At 43.6% G+C, this 21,661-nt stretch overlaps 1 protein-coding gene across 3 annotated transcripts in view; it reads right to left on the minus strand.

Annotated features, from left to right (window-relative positions):
- LOC111874165 (synaptic vesicular amine transporter) overlaps window positions 1-21,661 on the minus strand; it is a 136,670-nt gene that overhangs the window by 74,042 nt on the left and 40,967 nt on the right. The window lies entirely within an intron of this gene.

The following is a 21,661-nucleotide window of genomic DNA, read 5'->3' on the forward strand; positions in this document are numbered from 1 at the left end:
GTGGGTATGGAACGGGGTCCACTCAGCCTCGTGAGGGTAATTGGGGAGCTGCTTGAATGGAAAAGTAGCGGCTCCGGTCTAGAAAACCGAAATTAAGGGCTGTGGGAATTCGTTGCCCTGACCACGCGACCTCTATCCACTAAAAGTTGACACTAACTTCACCGACAAACGGCGGTCGCTCGTTCGGCATAGTTCGCTTGCGGACTAAAGCCACGATGTTTATTAGAAACAGTACGTAATATCTCTTTCTTATCAACAAATTTTGGAACTGTACAGTGAAATAACTCTACCTCGGAAACAGTTCGGAATAGGATACATGTACACATATACTTTTTTTTGCTTAGAATGACCGATACTACGACCTTCCAGAATACTGACCTTTCTTCCTGCGTGTTCTTTCATTATTTGAATATATCACTCTTGAAGCTTTATTCAGGTAAAATTTTTCTCCTTATAAATTACTGAAATTTAATCAGAATGGTTAGAGCTGGTTTCGAGGAAATCATTTATTTTGTCTTTCATTTTTCTGACGAACCCCTATTTTTGGAGCTGGAGTGTTCATATGCGTCAGGCACGGATGCGTTGTGGATAAACTCTTGAATACCGAACATGAATAAAGTCCAATCAGCCGTTTCGAAGCTGGAGGGGCGCACGTCCTTGCGCGCACACACACACAGATTTCATTCGAAACCCGCTTTTTATATTCGTATGAGGATGTAAAAGTACACTTCTCGGAAAAAGGGGCCAGTTTGCTATTACTGTTGTGAGATTGTTTACTTTAAATTAAATATCCGAGAATCAATGCTCTGTGCGATATAGAGCTTAAAATAAAAGATGAGCTCTCTCACACGCAGTATTCGGGGCATGCGGTAGCATAGTTCATTCATTCATTATTGGAGGGGGTCGGTTTCCCCATGCACCGTGACCAGTTGTTGATCTACTGTACGTCCCCCTTTGTTATTCTACCAGTCGCCATACCCTACCGGTACTGGTGCTTGCTATCAGCCCCGTTCAGCCAGCCCCCTCTACTGGCAAATGGTACCCGATACTTCCCCCATCTACCGGAGGCATTGGAAACTACTTGGGCGGGAAACTTTTTACCTAATTTTGCTCAGAGGTCTCCTAGAGACATGAGGATCTTTTACGTGCCGTAATCTACGACACGGGACCCACGGCTTAAAGTCCCTCCCGGAGGACTTGTTCCCTGAATCTTTCCGCCCTTAAAAATTCCACGATCTTCGCCGGGTTTGAACCCGCGTTACCCCTAGACTACGGAGGCCGCTGGTAGCATAGTTAGTTGAGGCACTATACTACAAGCCGGAAGGTCGATGGTTCAAGTCCCGATTAAGTTACTGGATTTTTTAATTGACCTAATCATGTGAGCAGCACCATGTCCCTGCGGTCTACTCAGCCTCTAACAGAAATGAGAGCCAGGAATCTTCCTGGGGGTAAAGGGCGGCCAGTCGACGCTTAAGACTGACAAACTCACCACCATCTGTGAGCCGATTGTCTAGTAAATGTGGCAGCCTCGACTCTCACAACCCTATGGATCGCCATGGCCTGTTACAGCTTTACCCTTTGCCTTTACCATACAGCACTGTGAAGCAAACTCGGGAATTCCTGTGGGCCCCTTAAAGGAGTGTATTACTATCGATACACAGACAAATAGCATCGTCACGGGACTGCAATTAATACGAAATTTTAGCAAGATCGGTAATTTAATATTCTTAATGTTCATGAGTATGGCAGAAGAAGAGGACAGATCTAACAGACACTGTGGCCCATCTACAGTGATAATCACCATATACAGACGTGTTCACGTAGAGCCATTAGTACACAGCTTGAAGTATACGGCAGTGCTGTAAGACGTCGATAGCTGTATGCAATCACACGACCCAGCATGACGTATCAAACCGAATGTCACATTAAAAGACACAATTAGGATTGACCTTCCTCCATTCGTGCAAGCTTCACGTATAGCTAAAAAATGCTAGCAATAAAAGTAATTTCGTCTTAAAACATACTAATTCTATTTCCTGTGCTTCAAGTTACTGCAAATCTCATTTCTTGGGGCTATGCAACATTTTTTAATTGATAGGAGGTTGAACTCGGGTAATGCTTGCTACCATTCATTTCAGAACATTTAGTCTTGTCGTCTGCTGTCTAAAAACATAAAAATTAGAATATACGATACAAAATTATAATTTTACCTGTGGTTCTTCTGTAAGGGCGTGAAACCTGGTGTCTGACTTTAAGGGAGGTACAAAGACTGAGGGTGTTCGAAAACAGGGTGTTAAGGAAAATGTTTGGACCGAAGAGAAATGAAGTGATAGGAGTTTGGAGAAAACTGCATAATGAGGAGCTTCATAACTTGTACTCTTCTCCAATTAGAATGATCAAGTCAAGGAGGATGAGGCGGGCAGGGAATGTAGCAAGAATTGGAGAGATGATGAATGCATATAGGATATTGGTGGGAAAGCCGGAAGGAAGGAGAGCACTGGGAAGACCAAGAGGTAGGTGGGTGGACTAGTAAAATGGATCTTAGAGAGAAAGGATGGGATGGTATAGATTGGACTGATCTGGCTCAGGATATGGACCAGTGGAGGGCTTTTGTGAACACGGTAATGAACCTTCGGGTTCTATATAAAGCTGGGAGGTTCTTGAGTAGCTACACGATAGGCAACTTCTCAAGAAGGGCTCAGCACTATGAGTGAGTGAGTGAGTGAGTGAGTGAGTCAGTCAGTCGCAAGAGTAAAGTGAGGAACCGGGATAGCTCAGTCGGTATGGTGACAGGCTATGGGCTGGACGGTCCGGGTTCGATTCCCGGTATGGGAGAGAATTTTCTTTATATCTAGACCGGATCTGGATTCCACCCAGCCTACCTGTCTCCCCGGGGGGTAAAGCGGCGGGTGCGTGAAGCTGACCAATCATCTCCATCTAGTGCCGAGGTCAAAATTGGTGGGGCTATACCTCCGCTACACCATACACCTTCATGGAATTATGTTGAATTACGACGTAATTAAGCACGGGGACAATTTTACATTATGGCTACGCAGCAATTTCTTTATGAACATCTTAAGACACTTTTTTCTGGGATACAACGCTATGTAGTCCGTTGAAAAGTCAACTGAGTTTCGGAGGAGTATGTCGCCTCTATCTTCAAGATCGAAGAATTCAAGCAAGGCATCAGCGTGAAGCAGGTAACAAGCAGAGAGCCTCAAATCCTATATCCTAAGACTCTGTCTGGTAAGCCCCGTTCTCCTGTAAATTTCTGCGGACGTCATGGACGCCCCACCATCACATTTCACCAGCCTGACGTCGGACGCAGTACTCTGACATACATAGCAGCGTGGGAACAGCCATTATTTTATGTAACATTAAGAGTGTCTGCGATAGTTTGTTCTAAAAAGTAAAAACTAAACTCCGTGGCCTGTAGTCCGCAAGCGAACTATACCGACCCAGCGACCACCGCTTGCCGGCGAAGTTAGTGCCAACTTTTGTGGATAGAGGGTGTCGCGTGGTCTGCGCAATGGATCCCCAAGGCCGTAAATCTCGGTTTTCTAGACCGGAACAGCTATTTCCTTGGAATAGCTCCTCAGTTATCCCCACGAGGCTGAGTGGACCTCGTTCCAGACCCAATAGTTCTCAGAAAATCTGGTCGCCCTGGGAATCGAACCCGGGATCTTAGGATCTGTAGCCAGGAACTCTGCCCATTAGACCACAGAGGCGGTCGATAATTCGTTGTCATAAAAAAAGTTACACCTGAAGGTCATGATACTTGCCACTGATTCTAAGTTGACCCTGCTGTGATTACTCAAGAAACAGGAAGTGGTACAGGATATCGTGGGAGAACAGTACGAACATGAGGCGGTTTCTCTTTTACTAGTTCTGAATTATGTATGAAAATTTGTCCTTGAAAGAGAACTTCGAACTGGAGCACAGACGTTTGTAAATGTCACAAACTGATTTATGAAACGCGGTATCTTCGCCTCTGCCGTCTAGTGGTCAGAGTTCCTGACTGCAGATTAAGAGGCCCCGGGTTCAATTCCCAGCGCTACCAGATTTTCTGAGAAGTAGTGGGTCTTGAACGGGGTCCACTCAGCCTCGTGAGGATAACTGAAGATCTATTTCAAGGAAATAGCGGCCCCGGTCTAGAAAACCGAAATTAACGGCCGTGGGCATCCGTTACGCGGACCACGTGGCACCCTCTATCTACAGAAGTTGGCATTAATTTCGCCGACAAGCGGCGGTCTCTCGGTCGGTATAGTTCGCTTGCGGACTACAGGCCACGGAGTTTATTTTTGTTTGATATCTTCGCACTTTATCTCAGTTTCTTGCTATGTCTTCAAGCCAACAGAGTGCTGAGGAGAAAATTTGGACCGAAGAGGAATAAAGTGACAGGAGTTTGGAGAAAACTGCATAATGAGGATCTTCATAACTTGTACTCTTCTCCATATTTGGCGAATGATCAAGTCAAGGAGGATGCGCCGACAAAGGGTGAGAAGAAGACTGTATATAGAATTTTGATGGGAAAGTGAAAAGGAAAGAGACAATTAGGAAGACGTAGATGTAGGCGACAATATTAAAGATAACATTAAAATGGATTTTAAGATTGGTATAGACTGGATTTATCTGGCTCAGGATAGGGACCAGTGGAAGACTCTTTTGAACACGGCAATGAACTTTCAGATTCCATACAACATCGGGAAATCCTTCAGTAGATGAGATACTGGCGGATTCTCAAAGAGGACTCAGATTGTGTTCCTCAGTTAAGTTTTTCTGTCAGCATCTACACACTTATCGGGCTGGTATAGCAGTACCACTCTACAATTCATACGTATTTGTTAAGTTATTCGATTTGAATCTAGTTCAGGACACCGGTTGTACTGACTGAAGCAATTTCGTAGCTTTCTTCAGTCCATCTGGGCAAATATCGGTATAGTACCTCGATTAGGCCTCGACTGCTTCCTTCCAATTCATCAGACATCCTAGTAGTTCACACTGTAGTCTAGTTACTGGCTTCTACCGCGTTTGCAAGGAATGGATTCCTTTGTCACGCTTGACGTGACAGCTCCAACCGCGGGATTATGATTATTGTCTTCTATGACGTGACAAAGTGTAGTTCTTTTTTAAATAACTACTACCGTTTCGGAGTAATATAATGTTTCCATCATCAGGTTATAAATACTTTTTTTCTATTCTCCGCTGTACAGATGTTAAGTCAATGCAGTTCCATTAAATTTACAGTTACGCAACCTTTCATATCAGAGGAATGAAGATGACAATGGTGTGACTAATGGTATATGGCATTTGGAGGGCTAATCGTGACCATCCTTACAAGGTCAGAGTCTCATTCAGAGCCTCACTGCCTCCATTCTGAGACCCACTCATAAGATTGCACGTTCCACATTCTAACAGCAACAATTTCCTTCACATGACATGCAATAAATGTAAAAGATTTCATCACGAATAATCTAAGGCATTAAACTGATTAAGCGGGGGCGCGGAACACTGAATTAATCAACGACATTGGAATAAGAACCCGCTAGTCTACGGCGTAGCTAGTCTGATGTAGTAATTTTCATAACCTGTGTCGGGGGATGGAATAAACGTGGCAGCTAGGGGCGTTTACATCAGCGAGAAAGTGGACCACAAGGAGGAACAGAGACAGAGTGGTGGACCTGTATAGACCGACAGATAACTCTCCCGTCTTACAACCCGAATGGGAGTTGGTTAGTGATTGGTGGTTAATGACTTTACAACTTAATAAGCAACTTCAATATGAAAATCAGGAAGCACAGCGAAGTTAGCGTCAAATCGTACTGCATAAACGAACAGGCGGATAAATTGGATAGAATAAATTAACTGCGGTTTCAAGAGTACGGTCTTCCGAGTTCGATACGAGTGACCGACGTTTCAGAAGAACATACCGCCTCCATCTTCAGAGTCGAAGAGTAAGTCAAGCAATATGAGTTTCCTACATATTTATGCTGGTTTCTATTCGTCGAATAGGAGGAGGAACCATTTCCAATTGGAAAGAACAAAGAATTTGGTCATGGATCCCCCTGTCGTTGCTAGGCAACGGCTCTGTAAAAATGTTACCGCTGCAATGAATACACACAACAATAGAATTGGTTGCGTAGTACTCTGTGCGGTCCGTGTCGTATGAAAGGAGAGTCTGTGTATTTCCTTATCGTTGCTATGCAACGATCGGTAAACACCTTCCCGCGGCAACGAAGATTTGTTTGAAGTGTCGTTGTCTATGTGGTCCGTGTCATATCAAAGGAAAGTAGAAGACCAGGTCTTCCCAGAAATTACTGCATTTCTGTACGATCTGAGGTTCTCATAGCAGTGACTATGAGGAGAGCTTAAGATGGAGCAGATATGTTCCTCCGAAACGTAGACTAAATTTTATTGGACTGCACTATTTTAAATCCCAAAAGAAAGAACCCTCTTCAGTTTTAGTTCTATTAAGAGAAATATGATCATGGCAGCATTAGTTAGTTAGTTAGTTATTGGAGAGGGTGGGTTTCCCCATGCACTGAGACCTGTGTTGGTCCATTGTGCTGTCCTCTATGATTTCTACCAGTCTCTATATCCTACCGGTACTGGTGCTTACCATCAGTCCCGCCCAGCCAGCGAGACCGGCTCTACTAGCTGAGAGGTATCTATAATGCTTCCCCCATCTACCAGAGGTATTAGAGACTGCTGTTGGGCGGGAAACGTCCGTTAATTTGGCTCAGTGACCTCCTTTGGAGATATGAGGTTCTTTTACGTGCCGTAAAGCTACGACACGGGACCCANGGCAGCATCAATGACAAGCTTGTGCTTAGAACGCAGGGAAGTTTGTGTGTGGCTCGTGTCCACCGCTTGAGAAACACTGATATAGTGGACTTCTGTATGGAGAAGAGATCTGATCGACGTTGGCAATCCACGCGTTATTCAGCGGTCCATTTTTGATATTAAAAGGGAAAAAATATTTAGCAAGCCATTAATATCACAGAGCCACTGACTTTCCTTTCTCGGTCGCGAGTCCAATTTATATATTTCCGGTCAATTTAAAAATTAAGAACATTCAGATGAAAAACGAAAATGTTTCCTCAATCGATAAAGCTTCTACGGTTTGTTTTACAGTCATTATAGAGTAAAAATTATTATTTTATTGTGGTTCTTTATGGGTGTGAAACTTGGTCTCTGACATTACGGGAGGAAGATAAACTAGGGTGTCTGAGAACAGGGTGTTGAGGAGAATATTTGGACAGAAGGGGGATGAAGTGACAGGAGGTTGGAAAAAACTGCATAATGGGGAGCTTCATAACTTTTACTCTTCGCCAAGTATAATTAGAATGATAAAGTCAAGGACGGTGAGATGGGCAGAGCATGTAGCACGAATTGGGGCGAAAATGAATGCGAATAGGATATTAGTGGGAAAGTCAGAAGAGACCAATATGAAGACCTAGATATTGGAGTATAATATTAAAATGGATTTTAGAGAAAAGGACGGTAATATGGATTAGAGTGATCTGACTCACTGTAGGGATCAGTAGAAGGCTCTTAGAGACGCGGTAATGAACCTTAGGGTTCCATAAAATGTTGGGAAATAATCTTCAGTAGCTGAGCGACTGGCGGCTTCTCGAAAAAGTCTCACCTCCGTGAAGTTAGTTATTTTACGATACGGTCAGCATCTAGATTATACTGGATCGAATGATGATATGGAAAGGATTTGAAAGGACGCTGTCGTGACGTAATAGAAATAATATTCTGTCATTTGCTGGGAGAGACTGAGGTAAACCAATACAACCCGCAATCATGATAGCTAGTGCCTCGGCAGAGATTCGAACCGAGCACCTAGCGAATACGTGTTTGGAGCGTGATCGCCACACCAGCCTGCTCTGTTTGTGGTCTAGACGCCAAAAGCGATGACGTGTCCAACATCTGAAGAAATACGTTTACGTGTGCCTTTATAGATTCCAGTCGCTCCCAGAACGCAACAGAAATCTCTTCTCTGTCATCGATTCTCTCTTCATTGCCCTTCCTACCCCGCACTCTGACGTCATCCACAGATTGTCGAAATAATATACAGCAGAAAGAAATGAATTCCCTTGACAATTGTCTCATTAGTCAAGAGTCTGCGTTGTACAACGCCGCTAATCCATTACGGGAAACAATACAAGCAGGAGTACCAACCTCACAACAAACACTGCTCTATGAATCCAGATCTACCAAATATGATTAAAATAATCAATAAAAGAAGATAAAACTGAAGGAGAATGTAGCATGCATGTGGGATATTATAAATATACATAAAAGTTTAGTGGTTAAACCAACGCTCTTGCTTTAAGCAAGGATACCCGAATACGTTTTCCTGTTGGTTATTTAATGATGCCGTCAGTCTATATACTATAGAGTGCCAAAACGTCGCATGACAGTAAATTATAAGGGATCTGGAAGGAAGCGATCGTGACTAAAGCAACTATTCTAACACTTATTTATCTATATAAAATTATTTCAAACAATTTTCCATATTTTTTTCTAAGATCTACTTTCATGTTCTATTTCAGAACCATATATTAAGTGGCACTATCTTCGCTGCCACCTCAAAAGTTCGAGTGTCCGCCATGTTGTTGTTATTGGATCAGTAATGATTTCTCTACAAAATAACTTCACTCTGAGATATGCTTTAAAACCTTCCGTTTATATTTGTATATTCATTATCTCTGTGATTACCAAGCCCCAAGGCCGCTTGGGGTTAATGCAGTTACAGGAAGAAGAAACAATAATACTTCCTTAAGAGACCACAGGGAAGACCAAGGCGTAGGTGGGTGGACAGTATTAGAATAGATCTTAGAGAGATACGATGGGATGGTATGGATTGGATAGATCTGGCTCAGGATAGAGACCTGTGGAGGGCTCTTGTGAACACGGTAATGAACCTTCGGGTTCGATAAAATGCTGGGAAATTCTTGAGTAGCTGCAGAATTGGCGGCTCCTCCAGAAGGGCTCAGCTCCATGAGTAAGTAATACTTCCTTAAATGACATTCAAATGAAAACACGCAAAGTTTATTTGAAAGTCCGTTCTTTCTTCAAACATCGGCATATCACATCTCATGCCATCTATTGACAAAAGTGCTGCAGTAATTGATTAACAACGAATAGATCACTTAGGCTGCGCCGTTTATAATACAAAACACCACGACTCGGACTAGTCAATGCGTAGCGTGCAACCAAGGAAGAAAACATTCTAGGAAAGTTGGATATCAGCTCAAAACCTTATTTTACTTGGCTCGAGAATTGTGAAACTAATCAGGCGGTACTGTCGCCAGTAAATGCAATGCCTGGGGAAGTTACTTTTGAAAAGAGGAAGAAAAATAAACCGCTTATTGAAAAGAATCGCGGATGTGGTTTGTAACAACTAAATTCAGATGTCAATTCAATATAAGTCGCTGTCAGAAATAAACTTTTCATATCTTGCGTTCCATTCCAACGTATATAATGCTAAATATAAATACCCATCCTAATGAAAAATATTTTCAGAATTCCTCTAGTTGTTGGTTTCCATTGGAGACGAATATTAACCCATTTCGCTTATTGTGTGTTGGGGAAATTCACATACGTTATTTAATTCTTCTGTATTTAAACTCTACCAGGATTTTGTTGTATGGTTATATGCATATAAATAGAGCACATCAGCCCATTAGCTAAGTCGACTGTATTGTGTTATTTTGCAGCGCTGCTGTTGGTAAGATTATGTGTCACCTGATAGGATGATAAAGGAAGAAGAAATGATTTGGGCGCAAGTTATTGAAGCTCCATCGACATACCACCTCGACATTTTCCTGGGGGGGGGGACTGAGTAAAACTATCAAAACTGAGAATAGCCAATATTCCAAACAAGATTCGAAACAAGCACCTCCAGCAAATGAAACAAGCCGTTATATTACGTCAACCAACTCGATTTCCTCCTGTATAAGAACATGGAATTCACAAGTTAAAATAGAGTAAACCCGCGTTAATCCGAATCGAAATATGAACATTGAAAAATGCCGTTCACAGTTGAATATGTATTTTAAAAGACACGTGACATTTTAGGAAGGCAGATGAGTCACTTGTCCATTCATACAAAACTTGACAGTTTCTTAAAACCTGCACTATTACGTTCAAAAACAAGGACAACTTCGGAGTCCTCTATCGATGAATAAATATACTGTCTTTTTATAGTTCTTAAATAAAGGATCTACAGTGACATTTTTTATTCTCATCAGCACTACTTACATCATTAAATTTTCTATTTCTTTGTGTTCTATTTTTTCTATTTTAGAGATATCTTTTGCTTTACTATCCGCATTATCGCTTAATCCGGATGACGTATCCCCACAATTAATCCGGACTAGCGACGGTTTACTCTATTATTGTTCTGGCTCTGGGGCCCCCATTGCCTCCAATGGAACGGGTATCAGGGCTCTTTCCCTGGAGAAGAGCGGCCTGGGCGCTCGCGAAAGCTACCACCCATCTCCGCCCTCCATTCCCCCCTCTGCCCTCCTGACATGGGGCTTAATTAAGGACAGGGACAGTTTTACCTTGACCACATGAAACATATGATTATACGTATGTTCTTGTGTTGGATTTGAAGTTCCTAGAGCGGTGACTTGGAAGAATATTATATTCTGGGACGTGACGCCATATAGTTCGGTAGATCACCGACGTTTCGAAAGAACGTGCTACTTCTGCTGTCAGGGTCGGGTAAAAGAAAGGCAAGACAGAAACCAGCATAACGCAGACAATAACACTAATTTCTGTCTGCTTCTAGCTAGCAGTATGGTGGATTAATTTTCTATCCTGATGATGGAGGAAATATATTACTCCGAAATGTTAGTGAACATTTATGTCTGCTTCATACTTTCTTCATTCCGGTTACTTGTTTGGCTTATTCTTCAATCCCGAATATGGAGGCAGCACGTCATTTCGAAACGTCAATGAGCCTTTCTGTGCTTGCGGTTTTCTAATTTCTTGCTTGGCCTACATTTCGATCCTGAAGATGGAGGCAGTACGTCATTTCGAAACGTCAATGAACCTTTATGTGCTTGCGGTTTTCTAGTTTCTTGCTTGGCCTACATTTCGATCCTGAAGATGGAGGCAGTACGTCATTTCGAAACGTCAATGAACCTTTATGTGCTTGCGGTTTTCTAGTTTCTGGCTTGGCCTACTCTTCGATCCTGAAGACGGATGTAGATGAACCTCCTGCATCTATTTGTTTCCTGCTGGTTGTTTGCCTGGATTGCTCTTGTGTCCTGAAGATGGCGGTAATATGTTCTTCCGAAACGTTGGTCAACTTATATTTTTTGTTTGGCTCACTCGCTGACTCTGAAGGTGGAGGCAGCACGTGCCTCTGAAACGTCGGTACTCTTTTATTCTCGTCTATATTCTTGCAAGTTAGTGACACCAGAATACACGGCGTCACATTCCAAAATGTAGTATAGTGTGTAGAATATAGCACCCTTTTTACAGTTTTCCCGAAAAGAGCCTTCTAAAACACACAAATCTTTATATGAAAGTGCTTCCTATCTTTTATTTCTTGAAATAGATAATATAACAGAACCAGTACCTGGAACTGTCACGCTAATTAGCCTCTGTCCTCGTCCCTTACTCTGGTGCTCTAATTAGCAATTCATCCCCAGATGGCGCGCTCTCTTCCTGCTGCCTAACTCTATCAAGAGCTATCATCGCTCCATTCCTCGGTAATTAATTTCAAGTTCTGCCATAGGCAGCAGCACCGTTCACACAGCAACGAATATTAGTTACAAGGCCAGAGACAGTGCCGTCCCTTTACCCTATCACGGAACAGTTCATCTTTATTCTGTTACAATCTCAATTACCCAGAGCACGGGGAGCGAATTCAAAATGAAGCAAAAAAAAAATATGAATTTGAATTTCGAGCCTCTGAAGGTGGAGACTATGAAGATTACAGCATTCTGGGACGTGACGCTGTGTAGTCTGGTAGATATTAACTTTTCGGAAAAGCCTACTGCCTGCATTCTTAGGGTATGAGTTGGAAAGTAGCATTGTCTAAGCATTCAATTCCCAAAAATACAGCTGGGTACAGCGCCACAACAGTAGAAGTAACGAAAGTAGACCTCAACAGAAAACCAGGAAACAACGCCGTAAACAAAACTCCTTACTAATACAGAACAACAAATACGAAAACAACCTGCGAGCCTACCACAAGCACAAACCATCAAAAACAAGACAGCACGGAATCATCAGAAACAACGTCTCCTTCGCATGACAATGAAATTTATACTAAAGGATAAAAAATTCGAGCTACGTGTGATCACTAGCACCAACAATGCACAATCTTATAACACCTATGTCCTCATAAAGAGCAAAGAGCTTGAAAACACGTTTATGTATATATGCACCATTCCCCCTTAAAAACACCCTATATAAGAAACAAAAAAACCTCCGTGGCCTGTAGTCCGCAAGCGAACTATACCGACCTAGCGACCGCCCCCTTGTCGGAGAAGTTAGTGTCAACTTTTGTGGTTAGAGGGTGTCGCGTGGTCAGCGCAACGGATCCCCACGGCCGTTCATCTCGGATTTCTAGACCGGAGCCGCTATTTCCTTCAAACAGCTCCTCAATTATCCTCACGAGGCCGAGCGGACCCCGTTCCAGACCCACTACTTCTCGGAAAATCTGGTATCTTCGGGAATCGAAACCGGGCCTCTGGATTTGTAGCCAGGAATTCTGACCACTAGACCACAGAGGTGGTCATCCTATACACACTGAAGTGTCAAAAGTCATGGGATAGGTACTTAGTATCGTGTATGACCCCCTTTAGACCGGCGAAGTTCAGTAACTCGACGTGGCATCGATTCCACAAGTGGACGGAAGACCTCTGGAGAGATGTTGAGCCATGCCGTCTGGATAGCAGCCCACAGCTCCCTGGTATTTGTAGGTTCAGGATTTTGGGCGCGAATGGACCTCTCCACCACGTCCCATAAATGCTCGATTGGGTTCATGACCGGTGAACGTGGTGTCCACACCATTCGTCGGAACTCTCCAGAATGCTCCTCGAACCAATTCTGGACAACTCCGGCCCGATGACACGGTGCAGTGTCCTGCTGGAATATTCCATTTTTGTGGGGGTATATGAAGTCCATGAAGGGCTACAAATGGTCACCAGGAGTGTAACGTAGCGGTGAATGACGCGTTTATGTGGACCAGCGGACCCAACTCATGCCACGTGAACACACCCCACGCCAGTATGGAACGACCACCAACCTGCGCGGTGCCTTGTTGACAACTGGGGCTCATGGCCTCATGGGGTCTGCCACACACCCGAACCCTACCATCCGCCCGAAACAACTGGTACCGTGACTCATCGGACCATGCCACATGTTGCCAATCCTCCAGGGTCCAATCAGCGACGTGACAAGCCCAGGTGAGGCGCTGTTTCCGGTGTCGTGGTGTTAACAGAGGCACTCTGGTCGGTCTTCCGCTCCCATATCCCATGGAAGCTAAAGAATGCTGCACTGATCTGCTGGATATGTGTCTGGTACCTCCTGCATTGAATGCGGATGTGATTTCAGCCAGTGTCGCTTGTCTGTTACCACGGACAATTCTAGATAGACGCCGCTGGTCACGATCATTAAGAACCCGTGTCGGCCACTGCGCTGTCCACGGTGGGTGGAAATGCCTTCCACAAGGTATTCCCGGTACACACGTGACACCGTGGATCGAGGAATGTTGAATGACTGCACAACTTCGGAAATGGAATGTTCCATCCGCCTGGCACCCACTGTCATGCCCCGTTCAAACTCCGATAATTCACGTCGGCTTGCCATGAGCAGACTGGCCAGTGTTCAACGTGACTCACGAGAGAACGCCTCACAACTGATACTGCTTTGGGCATTCCCAAGCCGTCAAGGGACGGTGGCGCCACTTAAAAATATATTTACATGCTGCTATCCCATGACTTTTGGCACTTGAGTGTATAAGATAATTTTGAGAAAAAACAATAATTCTAAAGAAGCTTTACTAATTTTAGGCAAGTATTTCAATATACTATTTAAACATTGTAATTCTGTGAGAGAAAAACAGAATTTTACATAAGAATAGCATTGCGACATTCAGTCTGGTACCGAAGAGGCACGTATTTGGCTGTTTATAAGCGCCTGATGATGGCCGTAATGAATGAAACATGTAAAAAATAACATCAACATAAAACTAACCGATTTTATTGACGATTTGAGTCTATAATTTATTAAAAGTATAAAATTGTTGTGAATGACTGACATACTTACATATTAGCGACATACACGTGTACACAACATGATCCAAAACATATGAAGATAACCAAAGAGAGTTCTATGAGATTTGAGGTTTTAACGACGGAAACTCCGAAAATAACTCTCTTCTTGCATGTGAAGTCGAGTAGTGTAGGAGATATTTTCGAAAGTTTCGAAGGAGCTTTTTATATCCATCTTCAGTTTATAAGAGTCAGAAAGTAGATCAACTTCCCCACAGACGATTATTGAGCGAGAGCTGAGGTTCAATTACTTTCTTTTGGAATATGACTGTGCGTAGCACCGGTAGATCGTTATCGACGTTTCGGAGGAATATTTTTGTAGGGTAAATACTTTTTAACTATTCTCTTTTTTTCCTATTGGTTCGCGAAGGGACAACCTATCCCTCTCCTTAATTTACTCTTATATACTGAAGATGGCGGCAACATGATCTCCCGAAACATTGGTAGCGATCTACTAACTACAAGACGTCACAGTTCAGAAAATAATAATTCTCAATATTTATCTAAATTTATTTCAAATTCCTTAATTTTGATAACCTTGGTGTGAAAATTCGCTTCTTCGATTCACTTATGCTCCAGATTGAATCCGAACAATAAAAATTCTGTCCCTGTAACAGGCCGTGGAGGCCCATATATGGTTGTGAGACGTCGAGGCTCCCACATTTTCTAGAAAATCGGTTCACAAAGGGCAGTGAGGTTGTCAGCCTTACGCACCGGCCTCCCTTTACCTCCAAGAAGATTCCTGGTACTCATTTCTGTTAAGAGGCTTGGTCTGCCCCATGGTCATAGTGCAGCTGGAAGGATTAGGGCAATTGAAAAATCCAATGACCTCATCGGGAATGGAACTCGCGACCTTCCGGCCTCTAGCATAATGCCTCAACCAACTACGCAGTTGCGTACCCCCAAAATTATGACGATAAAGGCAATAATTTCTGGTTGAAATTTTAACGGACTTAATGCTCGTTTCAACGTGAAACCTATACACGGAATCAAAAGACGCAGATTGGGGGGAGGCGTGAGGAAATAATAATTGCCTCTTAAGGGAGACTAATTAGACCTTTTCCTGCATACTTAGCTCAGACTCGTGAATTGCATTAAAGCTGAAATACACAATGAAACTCATTCGGATATTCCAGTTAAAATGAAAAAAATTTAAGAAGAATATAAAAAGTTAGGAGGAGAAAGAATTTCAATGCTTTGTTCTTGAACGAGACGTACTAAAATTAAATGTAATAAAGAAGAATACAGTCAGAACTTGAAGAAAATTACGACAAACAGCACAGACGAGGGAGAAACGAAAGGTGGTAAGGGAAAATAAAGAGGAATATAAAAATTGCAGGACTAGAAGTGCTTTTTGAAACCAGCATTTACCTTCTAGCGTATGTCATAGAAAGGGATAGACACAAAACTATGAAATATTCACTGCAACTGCTTGAAAACCATGTAAAGAGAAAGCGTAAAAAGGCAAACGTTGTTAATAACTGTTAACAGAAATCATACCGAAATGTTAACAGCGAAGTTGTTGCTGTGCCTAATTAAGCGTGACGCCCCAGGAAGAAATATGGGGGCAGTGGAGGTAAATCTAATATTATTGGCATTTTTTTCCCTTGGCACTACAGCCCCAGTGGGCCTAGGCCTACCTCCATGAACTCTGTTCACTTCGGTTTTTCTAGATCTTACACGTATGGTAGGACTCCTTGAGCGAGTGATCAGCTCGTCGCAAGGCCTTTACCTGTAGATAAACACAGAAACACGCACACAAACATCCATGCCCTCAGTAGGATTCGAACCCACGATCCCGGTTTCCAAGCGAGCGAAGACAGTGCATGCCTTAGACCGCTCGGCTACCGTGACCGGCAATATTATTGGCATACTGTTGCGTAATTTTACGACTGAAATAAGTTTTGAGGTTTTTATGGCCCTGAGATTTCAGATTGTGTTCATATGGATCCTAACACGGTGAATTTTTATGGCTTATTTTACGATGTTGTCAGCTGCTCCACCTATACAGAGTCGGGTGTCACAAAGATAGGTAAATAATAAGTCCGAAAAGGCTTGGAATTAACGGTCGTGGATAATTTAAGGCAATATTTCGGCATTGGCCTGAAGGGATTATAGAAAATTTTGAAAAACCTCAGTCAGATTATTGAATACTTTGGCCGAGATTCGAACTGGGTACCTCCCAAACTCAAGCCAAAAGCCTTGCCCTTGAAGCCGACTTGCTTGCTCTGCTCTGTGAGTTAAATGAGATGTTATTTATGAAATTAACAATATTTAAACCATATTCATCTGTTGAGGTTTCCGCATCAATGAAGTAAATGTAGCTAAGAAAAATACAAACCCTTAAACGTCTATCGGATGAAATGGTTTTCCCAGACTTTAATCAGTCTTACATTGCATTTACTTTGTCATCAAACAAACTTGAGATGTAAATGTAAAAAAATATAAAGTTAACCCTGTGCTTAATTAAGCATTACAGCATGAAGACGTATGGAGGAATGGTCGTATAGATCCGCGTATTCTTGACCTCGGCACTAGTTGGAGGTGAAATGTCAGATTTACCCCCAGGGAAAGAGGCCCCGGTACGGATTGGATAGCTGGCTGAGTGGGCCTCAGAACCGATCTGGACATGGAGGGGAGAAAAATCTGGCTCCTAGCGGGATTCGAACTCCGACCCTTCGGCCGTTCAGCCCGTAACCAATCGCTATACCGATTGCGCTATCCCGGTTCAAGCTTGAGGGCCCTCTGAAATAAATGGGTGACTGATAGAAAAGGAACTTGCATGAACCAAAATGGTGCATGATATCAATGGTTCAGTTGTAAAGTTTTCTCATCCCGCCACGAGGAGAACCACAAAACCTCAGGCTCAACCGAGTTTGTCTTATTGCATGAAATGCGAGTTTTATCGGGCTTCTATGTTCTGTGCCTTAACGAGACAAATGAACAAAGCCTGCCATCTGTGTATGTCGGCAGAACACAGACTGTAAGAACGTAACGAAGTCAAGGTCCTGAGCTCCACACAGTCTCTCGCGACTTTATGGCCCATGAAACAGTGTTAACCCGTCCGGGCGGATGTCTCGTATATCTTTACTACATTATGTTTCAGACAGCAGGCTCGCGAGCGGCATAAATCGGCATCACTTGGTGTACTGTAGGACAGGGTGATCAGAAAACTGTAGCCATCTCGAACTATTCAGCTGGTGTACTGTAGCCATCTCGAAGTATTCAGTTGGTGTACTGTAGGACAGGGTGACCAGAAAACTGTAGCCATCTCGAACTATTCAGCTGGTGTACTGTAGGACAGGCTGACCAGAAAACTGTAGCCATCTCGAAGTGTTCAGTTGGGGTACCGGATGGACAAGGTGACCCGAAAGTTATAGTTGTCTTGAATTGTTCAATTTGTAAATTGTACGTTAAGGTGACCACAACACTGTAGCCTGTGTACTGTAGGACAGGGTGACAAGAAGAATACAGTCATCTTGAAATGTTCAATTTGTATGTTGCACTATAGGGTGACAAGAAAATAGGAGCCATCTAAAAATATTCAACTGATATACTGAAGGGCATGGTGACTAGAAAAAATACAATCTTGAAAAATTAAAGAAGAAAATAGTCACCTTGAAATATTGAATTGTAAACTGTAAGACAGGGTGACTAGGAAAGTGTACCAGCCTATAAATATTCAACGGATATACTCTAGCAGAGGGTGTTGTGCGGAGAATAATCATCTTGTCCCTGCCGGGCATCAAACCGCGATTCCTTGGACGCGCAGCCCGTAGCTGATGCAGTAGGCGGGTTCTTACCTCATGCGATTGGCGACATCACAAACAGAGCGAGCGGTGGGACCCGACATCCGGTCCTCCCTTACGCTATATGAGTAACAGGAGCGCTTTCCTTCCTTCTGTCTCGTTAAGAAAGGGAGCTGTAGATTTATGGGTGGCTTTCGGAATTTATTTGCAATAAATCTGGCGATCGATCACGCGGTTTCGTTGCGCACGTGTTTCTTATCGAATTCCTGATCGAACTGTTTTGCTTAATGAATTACCCCGGCTGGGCCACATGTGTTCTTTTAGTACTGTATGTACCGCTTGTGGATCACTACTGAAAACAGAGGTCATAAATCTTGATCGTTTTCCAATCTCCTTCTTCCCTTTCCCCTCCCTTTCTTCCTCACCCATGCCCCCCCACCCTCTACCGCTACACGTCTACATTCTCCATCGCCCCCTTTTCCAATTTCCACTCTTTTATCCTCCTCTATCCTCCTTCCTTCTCCTCTTTCCTCCAATCAATATCCTTCCACTATCCTCCTTCCTTCTCTTTCCTCCAATCCATACCACTTCGGCATCCTCCTTCCTTCTCTTTCCTCCAATCCATACCACTTCGGCATCCTCCTTCCTTCTCCTCTTTCCTCCCTCCATATTCTTCCACTATCATCCTTCCTTCTCTTTCCTCCAATTCATATTTCTCCGTTCTCCTCCTTCCTTCTCCTCTTTCCTTTCCTTCATATCTTTCCGCTCTCCTCCGTCCTTCCCTTTCTTACAATCCATATCCCTCCGTTCTCGTCCTTCCTTCTCCTCTTTCCTCCCTCCATATTCTTCCACTATCATCCTTCCTTCTCTTTCCTCCAATTCATATTTCTCCGTTCTCCTCCTTCCTTCTCCTCTTTCCTCCCTCCATATTCTTCCACTATCATCATTCCTTCTCTTTCCTCCTCTGTCTGCCCCTCCGCTATCCTCCTTCAATCTTCTCTCTCCTCCCCTCCATACCATTCCGTTATCCTCCTTCCTTCTCCGCGTTCCTCCCATCCATATCCCTCCGCTCTCCTCCTTTCTTCCCCTCCATACCCTGCCGCTATCCTCCACCCCTTCTCCTGCTCTCTCTAGGCCAATCTTTCCCAGTCTTATTTAAAGGAAATAGCGGCACCGGTCTAGAAAACCGAGACTAACGGCCGTGGGGATTCGTTGGGCTGACCACGCGACACACTCTATCGGCTAAAGTTGGCACTTAAACTTCGCCGACAAGCGGAGGTCGCTCGGTCGGTATATTCCGCTTGCGGACTAAAGCCACGGAGTTTGTTTTGTGGGTGAGTGATAAGGGGGTGTTGAGCACCTCCGATGTGAGACCGGATACGTGTTCCGGAGGTCCTGCCCCGAGAAAATTATATATATATGCTTATCACGCCATTTGATCGCAAAGAACGTTACGCTTCAGCTGGAATACTCAGGCTGAATGTATGTGTTATAGCAATAAAGGGCTCAGTAAAATATATGTAAAGTTATTCCTGAAGTTATGAAGGCGTACGTGGGAGTGGAGGTATGGCTCCACCAACTCTAAACTAATGGAGGCGAGTGGTCTGCTTTACAGCCCTGTCGCTTTTCTCCCGGTGAAACAGTGTCCGGTATCCATTGCATAGGAGGTTGGGTGGGCCCCAGAAGCTGTCTGGACGCTGTAGGCAAGAGAAACATCTCTTGACCGAGCCAGAAATCGAACCTATCCATACGGACTGGGCTATACCGGCTCATCTAAACAGCTAAGTAAATCGCGTGGCACACAGAGAGACACGGTTGTAGGTCTATTTTTGCAACTTATGGCAATGGTCAAGTGACGTATACCAACTGACAGATCAGCCCCCCAAACCCCCAGTCATAAGGGATGGCGGTTTGTCTGACTGGGGACAAGAAGAGGTCGCCGATAGCTCGATAGCTTGCAGTGCAACTGTTGAGAAGCGGAGTGCGGACTCTAGGATTTATGACGGTGACTTTGTAACAACAAAATACACGCATCCTACTCTTTATAATGCAGAAACACTAGTTGCAGATTGGTATATACTCTACTGTAAGAACTCAAAAGGAAACGTTAACCACAAACCTGTGACATGGAAACATGGCATGACGTGTGGACGGTCGGGTAATCACAGTGAATTTGGCAAGTTTGACTAACTAATTAACTAAATAACTACACGGAGCTGAGCCCTTCTTAAAAAGCCGCAAGTTGAGCAGTTGCTGAAGAGCTTCCCAATATTTTATGGAACCCGAAGTGCATTACCGTCTTCACAAGAGCCCTCCAATTGTCCCTATCCTGAGAGTGTTATATCAATCCATACCCTCCATCCTATCTCTATCTAAGGCTTAGCTTAAGTAGTTTATCCAAAGAATCTGTCCAGGTCTGAGGCCTTTTGTGACATTTTGTAACAAACTTTTTATTTATGGTGATGATTTTTCAACCCAAAGCCCAAATCCCAAACTGGAGGAATCATCATCATCATCATCAGTAATCTGTCAAGACGACAGGTCCACAGTCTCTTTCAAAACAATTCCTCCACTTAATGCGATCTAGAGCTTTCTCCTTCAAATGACAGTATCCTCTTCTGTCCCCAAGGTCATCCAGCATCTTCTTACGTCTTCTTCCTCGTCTTCTTGTCACTTCTNCCAAATCCCAGAAGACTGCTTTCTGGAGGAATACTCCTTGTTGGCTGTCCGCGATGGATTATTCAATATATTCGCGACTACCCTCCACACCTGGAGGCCCACTTAACATGGCTGATAAATTTAAGAAAATTCATTATTTCCGCTACAGTATTATGTTAAGATAAGCAGAGCATTGTAGGTCTGATCCCCGTTCAAGGGGTTCTGCCAACTGTGTATAAGGTTCATAATTTCATAATTAATTGTGAACGGGGAAAGGTCAAACAGCCTAGTCCGCAAAGCATAAGAAGAAGCAAACTATTGTCACCTAGTGTGTCTACTTCTTTAGTGATCTTACACCGCAACCTGTTTCGGGCTTAACTGCCTTCAAGATAGCATAAAAAGCGGCCACTCTCTTCCATCACTGACTTTTGCATTTTACTAATTTTAAACGTTTTAAATAGGCCGGTACAGCTCACTCGGTACAACGACAGGCTGTTGGCTGAACAGCCGGGGATCTATTCCCGCTTGGAGCAAGAGAGTTTTCTCTTCTCTATAGCCTCCGGACAACCCAGCCTGCTATACAATGGCGGCCGTGAGCTCATTGCGTGGAGGTAAAGAAACTTACCACTCACCTCTGCCTGGAGCTATACCTCCACTCCGCATACGTCTTGATTGTGTGGTGCTTAATTAAGCACAGGGACAACTTTATGTATTTAAAGATTAAAATTACATGTAATTTAAACGACTAAGGTTGATGATCAAGATGGACAGTATTAATTACATGTATGACAGACATGACGGTAATTTTATGCCCATCTTTATCTAACAGATGTTTACGAACTCATGCGGAATGAGGCTGAATTGGCCAACCTAATTAATATTTTCACAGAACACACTACCACACATTGACGCAGGCAGGAACTTTTCACGGAATTTGGGGGGGGGGGG

This window comes from Cryptotermes secundus, unplaced genomic scaffold (assembly GCF_002891405.2).
Source record: "Cryptotermes secundus unplaced genomic scaffold, Csec_1.0 scaffold26, whole genome shotgun sequence".
Lineage (NCBI taxonomy): Eukaryota > Metazoa > Arthropoda > Insecta > Blattodea > Kalotermitidae > Cryptotermes > Cryptotermes secundus.